Below are 13,857 nucleotides of genomic sequence, written 5' to 3'. Positions count from 1 at the left end.
AAGTATGATGTCATGGAATGTTGATGACAGTGTTCCTTGTTGAGGTATAATAAATGTTCTAATGTTGTCAGTTGGAGAAAGAGCTGAAGGAGAGGAGTCTCTCAATGTTGGGGGTCTTCTTATGCTGTTATATACTAAATAAATCTTAAGTATCACTTACCTGTCTGCGCCAGCCTCTTCATAACAGATCCCACTTGAGAGAAGTTACTTTTCTTCTCCCTAGACCACCCAACCACTTGTAATGGATTTAAAGGTGGCTGGTGTGCCTCTCCTGTCCTGTGAGTGCCTAGACAGAACAGGAATGAGCATATGGTTTCCATTTTTATATCTGCAGAGGGATTGTAAAAATGATCTGAGAAACTGTGAGATGTCCCAGTCACATCTAAATGACCAGCAGGTATCCCAGGAGCAAGGTCCAGTCAGAAACACCTAGGGCCTGGTTGAAAAACAAACTCCTGGTGTTGCCCTGTCTAGCCTTACACCTAGCACCGGTTCCTGGTTTTGGAATAGACCGGGGCTTTCGCTCTGCACCTGTTCCCTTTTTTGGAGGGGTTCAGAACCTCTGCCCTGCACCGGCTCCTCGTGTCCGCATCAAAAGACTCGCCAGAGTTGGACAGTCCCTCTGTTCCTGGCAAAAATCAACCAGACCTGGGACTCCAGCTGAAGACAACTCTTCCAGTTCTGACAAGCCCTTCAGGTCTGAAACGTACCGGTCTGCCATCTCAGGTTTCTCCTCTACACCGATAGGCAACCCTGAGATCACTGAATACGGAACTAACTCCATAGTCGCCTAAGTGGCTGCTGAACCCTCTCTCGAAAGAGTAGGATCCTCAAGTGACTTCAGGCCGAACTGGGAGCTACCAGCGAAACTATTCTCTCACAATCACTAGCTGAGGATAGCTCAGGGCTTTAGCCCTTAATCGCTTCCCCCGGTCCTGCTCTCAGAGCTCACACTCTAGTGACTGCTTCGATCATGTCTTTGTCAGGGAGGTCATTACCTAACAAACACCCGATAGGAAGGGAATATTTGACTGCAACACAGTTCTGGGAGGTGTCCCTCCTCCAACTAAGCTCTTCCCATGGCCAGGGAACAGTATGCCAGACCATCAAACTCTTTTACCAGTTGTTTTGGTCTTGGGAAATACTGCCCTTTGTTCATGCATTGTCACCTGACAGCTGTGATACTCGCAACAATATCATTGAAAGCAGGAGATTTCTTCCCATTTATGGACACACAGTCCGGAAACATCTGAGTATTGGCGGGAACTGGGGCCTCCAAAAAGGACCTAGTATATTTCCCATCGGGAATGACAGGACATTCGGCCACTCTTCTTCCAGGAGTCCGACAGTTACCATGACTTGCTTTTGTCTTCCCCTGCAAGATGGATCTCCTTTTCTCTATTTCAGGTTTCATCTCCCCACACATAAGACAACCTCTTGGTAGTGAGCGGGTGGGGGGGCTCTCAGTGTTACAGGGGCCTTGACTCTTTTTTTCTGTAGGGGCTGACCAACCATGGGACTGGGATTTCCTTTATGTTTTTGGGGGTCTGGTTTTGAAGAAGAGTCAGAACCTCTGTCCTTTCCGTTCTTGTGTTTGTTATCATTCCCTTTGTCATCTGACTTAGATGAATGTGCCTGAGCCTTTTTCTGGACTCAAGTACTTGCATACCTTTCGGAAGCTTTTGCAAGCTCCCTACGGCCTATGATAGTCTTATCCCCTAAATGCTGGTGTAAACTCATATACATTTTTTGAAGGATATTCTCACATGCAATCAAACGAAACATTCCCTAAAATGTTTCCACTTTGTTACCTGTAAACCACCCGCTCAGATAGTTTAGATATTGGTGCACAAACACCTCAACAGTATGTCCTCTTTTCTTTGTGAGTACTCATAAGGGCTCCACCCACATCTCTATTCTTCCACACTCTATAAAGTGGAGTGACATGCAAATCGCACTCTTCCTATAACTGACTCAAGTATGATTATAAATGATTGTTCATGATGTCCCAATCTTGCTCAAAGCAATCGTTTTTTGACACTGTAAATAAAAGGTCAGCCGACACGTGTTTCGACTATAAGTCGTTCTCAAGGCTGACATAATGGTCAATCACACATTGTTTGAATTTAAAACCAAAGTAAATTCAAATAAAAAAAAGAATAAATAAAAAAACTATTTGTGAAAGTATTGTCAATCACGTACCCAATTATAGTTGAGGTTGATTGCGGTCATAGAGGCCGGTTGGAAGCAACCAGAAGAGAGAAATATTAAATGAACAACGTTTCCCATAGTTAGAATCATCAATAGTAATAACTATACGTACAAGTTCTCAGACATTGGGTTTGCAAGGACAGAGTAGCAGGGTGACAAACACACAGTTTCGAAATGAAACTAGCTAATTAATAGAAATGTTGTATTATTTCATGGGCTCCCTTAGAAAGTGTTGTGAAAATGATTCATGTAACATAACGGTAAATGCAAATGATGTACTGAACCAATGGATAATCCAGTGTGAAGTGAACTAAAGAAAATATATACCCAGTCCTCATGTTGGTTAGTGGGTCAAAGATGTAGTTACTTAAATGAAAAAAATATAAAATATTTATATATATATATATATATATATATATATATATATATATATATCACCTATTCTAGTGATGATAATATATAACAAAACTTAATGGAATGCCATCCAATCAAACACGGTCTATCTCAATCTTGCACAGGAGCACACGATTCTGCTGCTTCTGCTATTCTAGTTCAACAGCAACTTTCGGTTTTAGCTCCTCTAGAGAAGCAGCATCCTTCAGTTTCTGTCTTTCTAGAACAGCAACATCCCTTTATTTTCATACCTATATGGCCCACTTCTTTTTCTAAAGGAAGAGTTGCCTATCAGTTAGGTCTGCTGCAGGTTGGCTCAACCTTGACCTAATGAAAGCCGTGGACATTATAGAAACTTGAGACCTGTCTGAGGCCTGGGACCTGTGGGACCTCTGGGACCCCTGGGTGATTATGCTGCCTGTTCTATGGGATGAATGGTGGGAGTCATCATCACTGTTCCCCTCCTTGTCCACTTCCATGACCCCAGAGAAATGGGATCTTGGGTTTGAAGCTCAGCACTGCTGATGGCCTATGACACACCTTTCAGCCTCCTAGCTTCGTCAAAAGCTTGGAGGCGTTTCAGCATGTCAGTTATCTTCACCTTACTGCCAAAGGGGAGAACCCTAGCTTGACAAAGCTCACACAGCTCAGGCAACTGACAAGGTGTTTGCAGAGCTCATGGCAAGTTCCACTGTTCACTTAAAAAATGCCTTGACAATGAAACTAACGTTAAATGTACACGCTTATTTTGGCTGACTATGGTCTAGCCACAGTCTGTTCCAACCCCTAACCACTACCCATTAGTGTGACAAATTGATTTTTGCGCTGAAGGAGTATAAAGAAGAGTAGAGGCTAAAACACCTACTCAGCCCTCACACTTCTACAAACCAAGACCCAACACAATCACAAAGGGAAAACAGACTGAGCTAAGTGATGTACCTCCTTCATCTCTTGTGGTAATGAGAGCCGAGGGAAGGCTATGCTCTCAAGAGGAGTGGGAATGTGGTTCAGTAGCAACCCAAACAGCAAAGTATAACAGTCCAAAAGAAGAAATGTCCAATCAAGGTTCTGTAAATATATATATACTTTAATCATACTATTGTATTGTACTATATTGTACTATATACATATAATTTAATTAAACAGACTATGTACAGTAATAACTACATAGAAAGCACTACAAAAACCCACCCTTGTAGAAAGAAAACAGAACATGCAAGATAGCAAGATTCAGCACTCTCTGTAGAAAAAGGCAGAAAAGACAATAAAAAACACAATATTCGAAAAAGGATATTTTCTTTTTTTGAAAAACCTCTAGGGCCCAATGATGGACCAAGGGGGCAGTAAGCAGTCAATAATGCCTTTCTCAGTTCTTGGTATCCAGGACCTCACAGTGTTGAAGGACCCAGCATAACTAGATTTCTTGGCACTTTGAGAGTCATTAGAAGATCGGAAGAGTACAAACGGCAGCACCGGATGGTCCTGGTTGTTCAAATGTGTCAAATGGACCCTGAAACATGGTACCGAGCAGTTCAATGGCAACGCCACTTGGATTCCAACCTTCTTGGCTCCCAGGGTGCTGTGAGTCACAATCCAGGGGATCAGGGACATTACAAGTAATTTCCCATGCTCCAGAACACGGCAGAGGCTGGCACAAAACTGCAGGGTTCCTTCAACACTATGAGGTCCTGGGTTCCACAGTGGCTGGCAGAGAGGCAGGTTGTGCTCCAGCAGCAGGTCCCTCCTCAGGTTCCTGTGACTTCCACTCCAGGGGGCAAAATGAGTCCTTGTTCTTCGACTGACAAACAGAGCGGAGGCTGGCACACAATTGCAGGGTTCCTTCACCACAGTGAGGTCCTGGGTACCACTGTGGCTAGCAGAGAGGCAGGTCTTGTTCCAGCAGCATGGTCATGGGGATGAGCTTGCCTTTGACTTGGAACACCTGTCTTCACCTCAAAACTGGATGACTCTGGAAAGGAGTGGCAATCCTCCACAGGAGCATTTGTCCATGCTCCATCACCCCCTCTGCCAGACCAAGCTTGTTTGAAACACTAGCCTGACGGTCCCTTTTTTGCACAAGAAATCTATCACCGTCTACCTCACAGGAGTGACTCTTTCATTGCTGACATCTCCAACTTATTCTCCTCTGCCAAATTAGCACATTCTAATAATGTCTTTCTTAGAGATGTTAACAACCCGAGTCAATCATACTCAAAGCATGCTTTTCATACCGACCAGTTACATGGAACTTAAGCAAATTGTGCTCACCCCCATGCACAACAAAGGAAACACCCTAGATGTAGTCTTCACATCATCCCCCCTCATCACCTGTGCAAACCCTATCCCACTTGACTCTCTGACCACGTGTCCATCCCTCTATCGGTCACCCACTCAACTTCGGTCCACAAAGGTCAGGCTAAATGCCCCCTCACTCAACACCATTCATTCAAAACCTCCCCTGTCATTGAGTTAGAAGCAAACTTTGCAGACTTCCACACCACAGGGAATGCCTCGGGCCTTCTAGAATTATTCAAAAACTCTACTATGAAACTGGTGGACACTCACGCCCCATTAAAAACCAGCTGGGATATGTCCAAACCATCCAATGCTTGGCACCCCCTGAAATCGCCTCCAACAACCACTCAATCAGAGCCCTAGAGAAACGGTGGCACAAAAATCATACCCTACGAGACCTCACCAACCTCAAATCTATCTGCACCAACTGTAGGATTCTGATTACCGAGGACAAAGCTGCTTATTACTCCACTGCCAATGCAGCAGCCTCTAACAGGAGGAAAGCCCTCTTTGAAGTAGTAGAGCATTGTACCAAACCCTCTCCAATCCCCATGATACCAGGGTCATAAGAATATGACAGAATCAACATGTTTTTAGCGATAAAATAGCCAAAACCTGAGAGATCATTTAATCAACCTCTGATAGCATTAGCGCCCCTGCACCTCTAAATGTTCCTTGCTCCTCTGGACCGAATTCTTTCCTCTCTGTCTCCTATAAATAATTGCCTCCCTCAAATCTACCTCTTACTCTTACAATATCATCCCAGCCTCCATCATTAAATAATTGACATGCCTGATGCTCAACGCGCTCCTCAGCATCATTACAGAAGGGTCATTCCAGGACACCCTCAAGGCTGGTCTCATACAGCCTCTTTTGAAAAAAACAACCCTGGTTCCAGACCACCTGGCCCACTACCAGCCATTAAGAGTCTCCTGTTTACTGTCAAAATCTTGGAAAAAGTAGTCACCAAACAATTACTTGCCTGAACCGAACAACTCAACCTCCTAAATGACTGTCAGTCAGGGTTGCACCCTAAATGTAGTTGCGCCCTAAATGTAGCATTGAGACAGTCACCATTCAGGTGGCGGATGATGCCCTCCAAATAATGGATAAGGGCGACTCATGCCTAATCATCCTCCTTGGCCTCTCAGCTGCATTTATCCCCATCAACCACTGCATCCTTCTCTCCCTCCTTGCCGACAGAAGGGGATTCTCTGGCACTGTCCTGAATTGGTTTACCTCCTACCTCTCGGGCAGACACCAGACTGTCAAAATGCACGTGTTGCATTCTTACTGACTCCGGGTATCCTGCAGAGTCCCCCAAGGCTCCATCCTCTCACCAATACTTTTTAACATTTACATGGAGACCCGGGCGCTCTCCTCAAAGATTCCAATATAGCCAACTACCAACACGAGGGCAAACGTTTCTCCCACTGAAAAATGCATTTGTAAATCAGGACACTAGACTGTGTCCTGTCAAACGGGAAGGATATGATCCATTGTAAACAGAAACCTCGGTTTCCTAACTATTCCAGGTAAGTTAGGATGAGGAGGGGTGTTAATAGCAGATGGCATAAAAGGCGCCAAGAGATTTTACTTCATCCGATACCTGCCAAGCTCAAGTGAGCACAACTTGGCAGGGCATGCGTCCCTGCACAGGATATTAGGTGATGATAATGAGCTTGTGCTTATGGGCGCATCAAGTGAGAGATCAGACGGGTAGTAATCTCGTTTGTAAGGGCCCAATTCAGAGGTCAGTGTAAAATTAGAAAACTGTTGTTTCGTGGAGAAACCACACTTTTCTTAAAAACACTATATTCTGTGAATTAAATAATGTGGTGCATTTCAAAAGCCTCACCTCTTGTACGTGCATGATTTACAGCCTGACAATGGCCCTAATGACTGTCATTGATGCAGGGCAGACACTGTGAGGGCATTCTCCTTTGCAGAGCCCTACTATTGCATGTTAAACAAGCATTGGTACAGCCAATAGTTTTGGCATTCACTGCTGTTCTTTGCATTTTGCATTTATAGTCACCAGGGTCCAAGGAGGAGAGTGCAAAGTTTCAAAGGAGGATGCAAGAAGGGATTCATATGTACAAGAGAATGAGAAGGGGAATAGAGCAAGAGAAGAAGCCATTGAGAGAGGATGCCATGTATGATGAGCAAGATAAAATATTAATGAGCAAGGCTGAGAGTGAGAGGGTAAGGATTGGAGGAGGTTTGGGTTAGAGAGTGAAGGGTTATGGTAGGTGGGGTAGAGAGAGGGGGTATGGTGGGTGGGGTAGAGAGAGAAGGATGTAGGGTCAGTGCCGTAGAGAGAGAGGAGCAGGGTGGGGGAAGAGAGCGAGAGAGAGTAGGGTACATGGTTAGAGTTGGGGTAGAGTGGTTAAGGCTAAAGATATAGCAGGATAGGGTGGGGTAGAGCGAGAGGGGGCTAGGGTGGGTGGCTGGGCTACATAGAGAGAGGGGATAAGGTGGGTGGGATAGAGAGAGAGGTGGTTGGCCGGGTGGGGGGGAAGGGCAGTGATAGAGAGAGTTGGGTAGGTGGGAGTAGAGAGAGTTGGGTATGATGGGTGGAGGTAGAAAGAATGGGGGTAGGGTGGGTGGGGTAGTGGGAGAGAGAGTCGGGGTAGGGTGGGTAGGTGTAGAGAGAGTTGGGTTTGTCTGTGTGTGTGGAAGTAGAGTGGCTGGGGGTAGAGAGAGTTGGGAGGGTGGATGGATGTGCATAAAGAGAATGTTGGGGTAGAGAGAGTGTTGGTGGGGTGGGTAGGTTGGGACAAAGAGAGTGGGGGTGGGAGGGTATAGAGTGGGAGTGGGGTGGGTGGGGGTAGAGAGAGTAGGGGTGGGGTGGGAGGGTCACAGAAAGTAGGAGGGGGTAAGTAGGTGGAGGTAGAGAGTGGGTTGATGGGGTTAGAGAGAGTCGGTGTTGGGTGGATGGGGTAGAGAAAGAGAGGGAGGTAGGGGCAACGACCGGAGGTAAAGAGGGAGGGCTAGATTGGGTGGAGGTAAACAGACAGGGAGTAAGGTTAGAGAGAGAGGGGTAAGGTAGGTGGTTGGGCTAGAGATAAAGAGGAGGTAGGGCATGATGTGGGTGGAGGCAGAAAACATGAAGAATAATGCAGCCTTAGGAGGACTCGAAAAAGAGGTCAGCCATAGAAAGTAGCCCACAATAACCCAAAAAACACAACCCACACACATCTATAATGAGGGTGGGGGTGGATGGGTGTAGATAGAGTGGGGGTGGGGTTTGAGAGAGTGGGGGTTGGCATAGAGAGAGTGGGCATACAGTGTGTGGTTAGGAGTAGAGAGGCAGCCTCCATAGTACTAAAAAGACTGACCTGCTGTCAAAAGTAGCCGAAAACAGCCCAAAATCTAACCATCCCTCAAATAAGGTTTTTAATAACCCAAGCGTGCAGGAAATAGCTCAGTTGGGTGGTAAATAGCCCAATTGAGCAGGACATAAACCAATATTGCAACCCTGCAAATCACTGAGCAACTGGAAAATGAACAGCTGCACACCCATCTTGCTTCTTACAAAGCTCCTGATTGGAGCATATATTGTTAGGGAATTCATCATTGGGTAGTATAGCAGAGGAGTTTGGAAAAAGAAACTTGAGTTATTTGGCATTTTCATGCCGTGGCATTGCGGCTTGCTATGCCAATTAGATATTCTCACTTCAGAACCCCCTTCCATCTCTCTCCTCTGGAACAATGGTCTCACCAGTTTTGTGGCACAAACCAAAAAAGGAGTTAAAGTACCTATCAAGTTAAGTTTTTCCCTTTTCCATGGCTAGCTGCACAGCTTTTCTGATTTATTGAATGCTCAACGAGACTTTAGTGGCAGACCTTTTAGAAATCCTCGCAGGGACACTGGTGCACATATTGCTCCCAAAACGGATAATGTTATGAGCTTTTGAAGCTGGAAAGCATGACAACTCCCCTCCAGTCCTTCCACCCACCTCAGATTGGTGGTCCTGGAAACTTGGGGGGAAAATATCGACTTTCCACTCTTGTTTTTTCCACAGCTCCGAATCGGTCTCTTGGTAATTATTTAGCAATGCATGCCATGGACTTGTCAAAGAATGATATTTGCACTATAATCTCAACCCATAATTTGCCCATCTTCCTTGTGAAGTAGTTGAACAAGTTCTCGTGTAAAACAAGAGAAGAAGGGACGAGCTTGGCCAAAGCCATAGAAGTGTTCATTTTATTTGCAGCAAGGAAAAGACCCCTATTGTCGCTGGAGAGAAGGAGTTCCTTGAAAAAGAAGAAGCCTTGTTTGCTTTCCAGATCAATTTTGTATATGTTTTGTTATCTACCGAGGGCATCTTTATTATTGACGTTCCTCGAACGCCTCTGAGTAAGTTGCAGTTATCTTGGGTCATCTCCATGACAAGCTGGTGCATTGTATGCTTAAACGAACTTAATTCCATGGTACAAAACGCATAACAAAGTATGCATAATTTGTATGGGCATTTAGCAAAAGACCTATGTTGTATATGATGTCCGTTTTGGCCTACACTACTCTGCTCAGAGACCTGCTGGGATCTGTGGAGTATCGTTGGCGCAATAACTAGGGTTCAATATTCATCACTGCTAACAATGGCTCGCTGGTCTCCATTGCTCTTTCAGTTCACAAAGCTCTAAAAAAACTCACTTTTTCTTTCTACTCATTCATTTAATTTAGGTTTTGTTCTCCTTTACGATGAAGTAAGGATCATCGTTGTGGCGCTGCCCGATGACGGGACATGCATGCGGTGGCGTGACGTTGCACGCCGCCGCGTGCAGTATAAATAAACGGGGCGTTCCCGGCCGTGTAGTGCGACCGGGAAACCCGAGCCAGAAGGACGTGTGTGTGTGAGTCCTTCATGTGCTGGGGGCTTACGTCAATCGCCGGGGGTCTGGACACACCCCCAACAGTGGCGACGAGTGGGGATGTGATGCCTGGGCCTGGCGGTGACGAATCTGCAATTTTTCTCTCTGAAACAGAGTATTGCTGAAACTTCGTTTCGTGCCGTAGGCCATGCATCACCCACGCGGCTGGCGGCCATTTTGAAGACAAGGCCGTGGAACTTCACAGAGCTCCGGTTTGGGCGGTGAGGGGCATCCAGGCCTAATTTTTGGACACACTGCTAGCAGGCAGTTATACCTGCATGCCTATGCCCGATTTTTGATTTTTCTTCAAATTATGGGTCTCCTACGTCGGTCGAGTGCAAGCAAGAAGGAGGGCTACAATGGCTGGGCCTGCATAGCCCACAATCCTTGCTTGACTCAATTTTTGAGCCAGCTGAGGGCTGGGGCCTTCTTCATACTCTTCATCATCAGACTGGTGGCCCTGGCTTTCTTCATCTTCTTCATCATCACGGAGGTGTGTTGCAGTTGTGTTTTTTCACATCATCAGACTGGTGGCTCTGCTGTTTTGGTCCTTTTCATCGTCATGTGGTGTGTTGCAGCTGTTTTCGGCCCCCATTTCACATGCTGGGGGTGCCTGTGTGCTCAGACTCATGAGTGTCACTGAGGATTTGGACGGCGGCCAAGCAGCAGCAGTGCAGCAACCTCCGATTCAGCAGCCTCTACGTGCTCAACCAGGCCCTCCACCTCCAGCGCAGCCGGTGGTTGCACCTATTGCCCAGCCAGGACTTCCTGCCATGGCCCAGGTACGTGCTCATGCGGCCTTGCAGCCCATCCCGGAGTTTGATGTCTCGGGCCCGCCTTCTAGCTTGGGGCCCAGATGGAAGAGGCGGGTGGACCGTCTGGGCATGTACTTTCGAGCTGCTCAGGTGGCAGACGACGACAGCATGCTGGCAACCATGCTGTACTCGGCAGGGCCCTCAGTCCAAGAAATCATTGAATCACTTCCACCAGGGGATGGGTCATACGGTCAGGCAAAAGCCGCGCTTCAAGCTCACTTTCTGCCTCTTGCCAACGCGAACTATGAACGTTTTGTGATGTTGTCCGCCAGGCAGAAAGAGGACGAGACTTTGGACACTTTCTATGGATGTCTGCGGTGCGCGTCGCTGGCCTGTGCATGGGGAGATGCGGACGACATGATTAGGACCATGCTCATCCAGGCGTGCTCCTCCGGCAAGCTCAGACGTCAGGTATTAAGGGAGCCCGGGCTCACGCTCCAACGTATCCTCGAACTGGGACGGTGCCATGAGGGGAGCCAGAATGGAGGCTGGGTTGTGCCCTATGAAGACCGAGGAGGTATGTGCCATGTGGCGTGGCAGCAGAGGTACCAGAAGGCCTGGCGGTGGACCCCGTGACAGAGCTGGAAGGGCAGGGGAGCCCTGCCAAAAGTGTGGGTACGACCTGCCCCACCCGACGGAGTGCCCGGCAGCAGGAAGAACATGCGGAAGGTGTGGGCTGCCGGACCATTTCTCAAGGGTATGCAGGGCGGCCATGCCTGTGCTGGTGCCGCGAGGCCCGCCCCGATCTGGGCTTCTTTGTCAGGGTAGACCGCTGAATGTTGCCCAGGTGGACCAGGTTGAAGAGGAGGCCCAGGCAGTGGAAGCAGACAAAGAGGAGGAAGAGAACATTTTCTTTGTCTCCAGTGTGGCTGTCCTGAAGGGAAAGAACAGGCGACAGCCGAGGTGCATGGTGGAGGTTAACCGGTCTCCAGTCCCAGTCTTGGTGGACACAGGGGCGTCAGTCAACGTAATGGCCCGGGGACATTACGACACCATGGTCCTGCCCCCCAAGCTGGTTGCACCGAAGGCGCGCATATTCGCCTTCGGTGTTCTGGACACCATCCCTCTGGACGGTGCTTTTGTGGCGAAAGTGAAACACGACGGCTCGCAGATCACGGCACGCTTCTACGTGACGCCGGTGAGCACCAACACTCTGCAAAATTGTGCAGCGGCAGAGGCCCTCGGCATCGTAAGTTTTGCATATTCCATCTACCTGGAGGACATTAATGACCTGCTGGAGAAGTATGCCGCATTGTTCAGTGGGATTGGACAGATGGCTGGTGATCCAGTAAGACTGCATATTGATGAATCCGTGCAGCCCATCGCCCTGAAACATTGCAGGGTACCCTTTCACCTTCGTGAACTGGTGGACAAGGAGTTGGACAACTTGGTCGATTTGGACATAATTGAGAAGGTGGAGGGTCCGACTCCCTGGGCGTCCCCGATTGTGGTGGCACGGAAGCCCAAACAGCCAGATGCCGTCAGAATTTGTTTCGACATGAGGTTGCTGAATAAAGCGATCAAGAGAGAGAGGCACCTCACCCCGACAATCGATGACATCATTGCAGAGGTGCAGGGCGCTCGTGTTTTTTCAAAGTTGGACCTCTGTGCAGGCTATCACCAGGTGGTTCTTCACTCCGAGTCGAGGTATATAACCACCTTTACCACACACCGAGGACTTTACCGCTCCAAAAGACTGAGTTTTGGTGTGTCCTCGGTGGCTGAAGTTTTCCAAAACATCATCCGGGGCGCCCTGGCAGATCTGGAGGGCGTCTTGAACATCAGTGATGACATCCTGGTGTTTGTAAAGACTGAGGTGGACCACCTGCAGCGGCTGGCGAAAACGTTTGAGAGGTTGCAGTCACTGGGCCTCACCCTCCATAAAGAAAAATGCTAATTTCTGCGACCATCAATAGAATTCTTTGGCTTCGTCTTCAAAGAGGGTGGGGTGTCACCTGATCCAAAGAAAGTCCGAGACATTAAAAAGGCGCAGCCGCCGGAATCCGTGTCTGATGTGCGGAGCTTCCTGGGTATGGTTACATACTGTGGACAATTCATCCAGAATCTCGCCTCCAGGTCGGAACCGCTCAGAGCCCTGACAAGGAAAGAGTCCACCTGGAACTGGGGCCCGCTTGAGCAGACGGCCTTTGACGACATCAGGAGTGCGCTAACTGCAGAGGACACCATGTCGTTCTTTGACCCTGCGTTACCATCGGAGATCATTGTGGATGCTAGCCCATTTGGCCTGGGTGCCGTGCTGATGAAGATTGATCGCGATGGGGGTGTCCGCCCGGTGGCCTATGCAAGCAAGACACTGGGCCTCATTACGACCCAGGCGGTAACTTACCGCCTGGGCCGTGACTTTACCACCATGGCGTAAACTACGTTTACGCCATGGTGGTTGGCGGACTTACCGCCCCATTCCGACCTTGGCGGGGCGGTAAGTCCCCAATCCCCATTTACCCTTCCCCATTCCCATTTTTGCCCCATAGGGCATAATGGGAGTGGGGAAGGCGTTAATTACGCCACCGTAAATTACGGTGGCGTAATTAACTCCATGGTCCCTTAGCGCCATGGATTTTAACACCTGCTAAAAGCAGGTGTTAAATCCGCCATGGCGCTAAGGGACCTCGTACTCAGGCGGTAAGGGTCGGCGCTGTTTACGGCGCCGTAAACCCCTTACCGCCTGAGTTGTAATGAGGGCCACTGTCAGACACCGAGCAGCGCTACTCGCGTGTGGCGCTGGCGGTGCTCTGGAGCTGCAGACACTTCCGGCTCTATGTTCTTGGACGCCCAGTGATGGTGGTGACGGACCACAAGCCGCTGATTCCCATCCTGGTGTGGTCATCATCCAAGCCGCCGGCAAGGATTGAGCGGTGGAGACACACTGGTGTATCGGCCCAGCGCGAACAATGCAGCGGACTATCTTTCGCGACACCCCGGTGTGCCTGGGGAAGGAGTCCAGGGAGACCAGGACACATGTGCAGAAGAGGCAGATGAACATGTTCGTGTGGTGGTGGAGGCACTCCATGCAGCAGGGATCCTGGAAGTCAGTGCTGGAGGCTCTGGCGGGTCGCACACAGGAGGCCAGAACCAGTCTGGAACAGCTGTGGAAGGTCCGGGAGAAGCTCTCCTTTTTAGCCTCCAGCCTTCTGCTCAGAGGAGACCGCATTGTTGTGCCTCAGGCAAAGGTGAAGGATGTGATTACTCTTGCCCACCGTGGTCACCAGGGTGCCGCCAAGACCAAGGCACACCTCCGGCTGAA

The sequence above is a fragment of the Ambystoma mexicanum genome, chromosome 10 (genome assembly GCF_040938575.1).
Source record: "Ambystoma mexicanum isolate Mex_15411 chromosome 10, UKY_AmexF1_1, whole genome shotgun sequence".
NCBI lineage: Eukaryota > Metazoa > Chordata > Amphibia > Caudata > Ambystomatidae > Ambystoma > Ambystoma mexicanum.
This window is presented reverse-complemented; position numbering follows the sequence as displayed.